General features: G+C 35.1%; 1 long non-coding RNA gene across 1 annotated transcript in view; it reads left to right on the plus strand.

Moving 5' to 3' along the window:
• Positions 1-2,468: 2,468 nt before the first annotated feature.
• LOC102672404 overlaps positions 2,469-5,663 on the plus strand; it is a 7,833-nt gene continuing 4,638 nt past the window's right edge. The window contains exon 1 of the long non-coding RNA XR_004150925.1: positions 2,469-2,711. This is a non-coding gene — a long non-coding RNA (uncharacterized LOC102672404). The remainder of the gene's footprint in view (positions 2,712-5,663) is intronic.

A 5,663-nucleotide genomic window follows, 5' to 3' on the forward strand; every position in this document is an offset into this window, starting at 1 on the left:
TAATTCGTTCATTTGTTTATTTTCAACCATTTGAATGTATACCATTTTCCTTTATATATGAATAATAATATGAATAATAATTACGTAATAAACAAAGCGATTATTTTTCTTATATAAAAATAAAAATAATAAATAAAGGTAAAAATAATAAACAGAGGGAAAACGTATATGCGTATTTTTTACAATTATTGTATCAAATATAAATCATAGAAATATAAATTATAGAATATATTATTTAATTATTTAATATAAGAAATATGTAACGATATCAAGGACAATTCGTTCATTTGTTTATTTTCAACCATTTGAATGTATACCATTTTCCTTTATATATGAATAATAATATGAATAATAATTACGTAATAAACAAAGCGATTATTTTTCTTATATAAAAATAAAAATAATAAATAAAGATAAAAATAATAAACAGAGGGAAAACGTATATGCGTATTTTTTACAATTATTGTATCAAATATAAATCATAGAAATATAAATTATAGAATATATTATTTAATTATTTAATATAAGAAATAGGTAACGATATCAAGGACAATTCGTTCATTTGTTTATTTTCAACCATTGGAATGTAGATTTTCCTTTAACAGTCGAGGACCGAGAGAAGTTCGAAATAAAATGTGTTTACCGTTACTCGGTTTTTCCGCATTGCGATGCTCGGCCAGACTAGAGAACGTGTCGTACGTTGGTTTTACACTCCGTTTCTCGAATGAAACGGTGCAAACGTCCTTTGTTTCTGAATTTTCAGACAAATGACCTATTTTTCAAATGGAAAAAAGATGAGAATTTCGCTTGGACTCTCTACTTTATAAATTTATTAAAGTAGAAGAAAATATAATATTATTTCTCGTTTTTCCGAGAGAAATGAATACGCGTATATTTTTCTCATAAATTATATTATTTTGATTGTTTTATAAACAAACTTATAAACTTGGATATCATAAAGAAAAAACTAAAAAAAGAAAAAAGGAATATTCTAAAAATTAATTACATCAAAAATCTAAAATAAGCTAAATTCAAAAAATATAATTTTTTCTAATTGTTTCTTAAAAGATCTTGATTCCTTCGTTCCAATCTGTATCAATTTGTCACAAAATTCCGAACAGATCTATCGATCGATTCCAGACAGTTACTCCTTTTTTCAATTCGATTCATTTTACAAAAAACTTGGAAAATACGTTCCCCTAATGATCCTATTAATTCTGATGATTTTTATATACGCGCACAAATACAGGCGTATCGTGTCACAATTAGAACGATTCGAATCGAATTGGTTAATCTCCCGGGATGATCGTAAGAAGAGCACCACGACGATAATTGGACGTCACTTTCATCGTCCTTGAACGTAACAATTTCGTTTTCCATCGTTGAAGTTACCTTAGATGACGGGACACAGTTGCAATCCCCACACGAGGAAATTTCCACTTTTCCAATGGACGAACATGGAATAGCACAGTGAATGGATATTTCCACTACGCCACTTTCGTTTTCGATTAGTTTGTTACTAGTTGTTGGCCGCCTGATAACACGAATACCACGCATGCTATTGACTGGGAGCAAAGTCGTAGAATTATGAAAACGCTATTCATTCACTCGTAGAAAAATATTTAAGATAAGTAGATGATTATTATCCAAGTTATAGAAAAATATTTGATAAATCGATAATTATTATCCGAGTTATCTGCTAAACAAATATTATTTTTATACAAAATAAAATTCACAACGAGTCTTATTAAATTTAATATAATATTGCTACGATAAAAATAGGATAGATATAAGTAGAAAATTCACGAAGGATTGAATCAAGTATTATATTTAGAAAAATATTTTTCTAACAGTCTTAATATTGATTTTCATTCATAGAATGAATCGACAGAGCATAATAAAAATCAAAGAAATTGCATCATGGTCACGATAACGTTATCGGAACAAGGTATTCGTTTCTTGTTTTTTTTTTTTATCACGATCATGGCGTCAAATTTTTTTAAATCGATTTGCGTTACGTAAACGCCATTGCACTATTAAAAACCCGCCTTTAGCGTTCGTTCGATGTTTTTACACGAAACACATCGATCGTTTTTTATCGATAGATCTCGTTTTGCATTGGCCGACCAAATAGCGCCCCCACCAAGCGCGCCAAACTGCGGCACTAACGAGATCATCATAACAGTGACACAGACACACAGAGCCCTTGAAACTAAATGTCGCGTCGTCGTTTCCGTTCCACGATCTCAACGATGTTTTCTCGCGATCGTTATCGAGTTCCGGTACACTCTCCGATTAGTTCGTTTGTATTTCTTTTTTACCGGTCGCGACACGTCGTCGTTATTTTTAGACCAAAGAGTGATTACCGGAGGCTGAGATAATGGGGCCGATCGAACGTAACGACGCAAGTCCACATTTGTATTTACAATCGAAAATACACGAAAAATATTTTGGCATTCGTTACAGGGAAATTTTTTGAACAGTCGAGTCACTTCTTTATCTTCAAATTACGTAATCGATATTCTACGATGCAGCGTTGTTTACAATGGCCGAAATTTTTCGCGCTTTTTTCCCTTTTCCACTACAGCCCTCTGTACTCGCGTGACAAACGTAACGTGGTCGGCCATATTTACTCGGCATCCGAACGAAATTCTGGCAGCTAGGCAAGGATGCTCGATAGAACCATCTACGATAAGAATTTTGTTTACGAGGTAACACACTCCCTATTAACGGGTTATAATTCCTAAGATAATCGTAGTCACAAAAATATCGTTGCGTAACGATATTTTCTCGTCATGTTACGATCCGCTTAAATCGCGTTTAGCTTTGATGCACGGTCACGTGACATTCGATTTTTCATCGTGTACACGACACAACTACTATAAATAACTTAACACGATTACGACGTGAATTGATATTTTTTTTTATTTCTATAATCGACCAAATTAAATGATCACTAAAAATTTATCGTGTGACATTAAATTTAACGTTCGTCGCACGTTCGATATCTTTTCTTTCAAATTTAACGATCTTCGTTATCAATATGCACACTCGTTTATAATAATTGCATTGCATAATTGATTAATTAATTGAATCTTGTTTACCAATATTCGTTTATCGTAAAAATCATGGCCTCGATTGTTCGATTAATTGTTTGTAGCATGTTTACGAGATGTACGAAATATTGTTCGTACGTCAAATTCAACACAAACGATCAAATTTCGTTCCTCGAATTGCACGAGCACGTTCTTATTTGCGTTCAATTGCTTCCGACTATCGAATGTCACGGCGAAGAGCACACAATGAATTTTTTATGCATATGCGGTAAAGAATATTCTTTCGCGTATGCAAAAAATATGTCGGCATAGAATAGAAAAGACAAACATTGATACACATGATAAACGCGTGCGCGGAGCAAGTGTTGCAAAATTAGACTTGAATATTTTCTTATGTATGCACGCGTCAAATATATTCTCGTTAAAACAAATTCGAATAAAGAAGGAAGGTAATGAAACGAATAAAATAATTGCAGAATTAAATTTTAGAATTTAAAAGAATGTATAATAAATTTTATATGTATTTGTAAATATTCCTATAAAATTTCGATCGATTAATCCAGTTTTCTATTTTTCGAATTTATTTTCGTCGTATTAAAAAAAAACAATTCCTATGAAAAAAACTTTTTTTATATCATGAAAAATATATTTGTATAATATCTGTAAATATTAATATTTATATAGATTAAAACTAAATTAAAAGTATCTATAAAAAGTTTGATTGTTTACTCGAAATAACAATAAATAAATAATTATCTTCGAAGCAAATTAATTATTCTAACCTAAATATTTAATCGCGAAGCTATCATCGAAGCACCTTCAGTCGGAAAAATCAACGTCTAGACATCAGGAAACATAATAACATTCTCTTCGACACACTTTGACCGACACGCAATTCGAACGAGTATGGGACATGATTGCTTGTTGCGCGCAATTATCGTGGAAATCGTTCAAATCGCAGGTTGAGGAACGTGCTCGAACTTTTCACGCGCCAATACTTACATGTCTCATAAATATTACGTACATTCCTGGCCGCGAAATGGATCCGTGTCGATCGTCCTCGATGTTGACGATGATGATGACACGTCGATAACACAATCACTACCGGAGCACCACTGCCGTATGTCCCGCATTACTCGGCATGCCGATAGTCCGAAATCACTGCGTAAATAACAAAAATAGACATAAAGTAAACTATGAAGGGAAATAATTTTTACACATACACACGCGTAAATATATATGTATATAAATACATGTAGAAAAGAAGCTGGAACGATGTATAGTGTATCGCGACCGATTACAAAACACGCGACCACACGCTAATTCTCTTTTTCTACGTCGTTTCTTAGCCGGAACTTTTTCAAGGTTTCGTCGGTACGAGATTTCACAAGAGACAAGTTATTTACTCGATAGACCACGAAATACCGTCCTTTTCCTTCCGACACTTCGCTTCACCGATTACCGTTTAGGATAAAACAGCGTGAATACGTGTGCGTGTACACGTGCGCGCGCGCGCACTCCTTCGACAGACGCGATGATTCGTAGTTGCTTCTAATGCGTAGTTAGCGTCGCGAACCCGGTAAAATAAAGTAAAACGTAAAGAGGAAGGAAAGACAAAGAACCACTCCTCGAAGGTTAAAGCGATGAGACGCCATCATCGTAGCAGCCTCTGCGCGGTCCACGCGCCGCTTGTTTACTTTATCCCACCTTCGAACAGGTTGTTGATACGCACCTCGCGATAGTATCACGTTTATGAACGAAGAGAGATCATAATTGACGGTATCGATCTACCATAACTGTGGTATATTATTTTTTTTTCATCGATTCGAAAAATCGTTTTTCGTACGATTAATTTAAATCGTAGAAGTGTGAATTCACGACAACTAAGAACAAAACTTCACGAATCGGACAAGTATATCAGATACCATACAAGGCGACCATGTTATCGTCACTGGCGCACCTCGGATTGCTTTTTTGAACCCGACACCGTAAACTACGCGGTATTCACGCGCGACGCGTTCGACAACGCGCGTATATGCTACACGCGACACAACAAACGCGACTCAACACGTTCGATCGTGCGAGAACACGTAATTCACTTGCAGTGTTAGGAAAACTCGTAGCACAGTAGGGGAATGGTGGAAGGGAGGGGATAGAGAAAGGGTGGTCACGAGTGCGAAATTCCATGTCCCGAAATTCTTGAATTATTACTGAATTTTCCGTACGGTGCAATATATATACGCGATCGTTGGTTAAACTCGAGAAACAAAGAAAAACACAACGAAAACGAGAGACACGTGCCACGAACAAAAGACAAGAAAACGCATATATGGAGTTTTTAGAAAAGAGCGAAACAAATGGAGAAACCAGTCAGAAACATTAATTGCGACGCACGCTGTGAGACCGTTTTCTTCCCCGTCGCCATTATCGAATGATAAGAAAAAGAAGGGATGCTTTCGTCAGGGTGGAAGGGGGGTTAGAGAAAGAAGGGAGGACGAAGCGTACGGTTAGGTTAGAGACAAAGAAAGAGATATAGTTTGATGAGAGTGAGTGAGTGAGTGAGTGAGTGAGTGAGTGAGTGAGTGAGTGAGTGAGTGAGTGAGTGAG

Source organism: Apis dorsata, unplaced genomic scaffold (genome assembly GCF_000469605.1).
Source record: "Apis dorsata unplaced genomic scaffold, Apis dorsata 1.3 scaffold_374, whole genome shotgun sequence".
In the NCBI taxonomy this organism is placed as follows: Eukaryota; Metazoa; Arthropoda; class Insecta; order Hymenoptera; family Apidae; genus Apis; species Apis dorsata.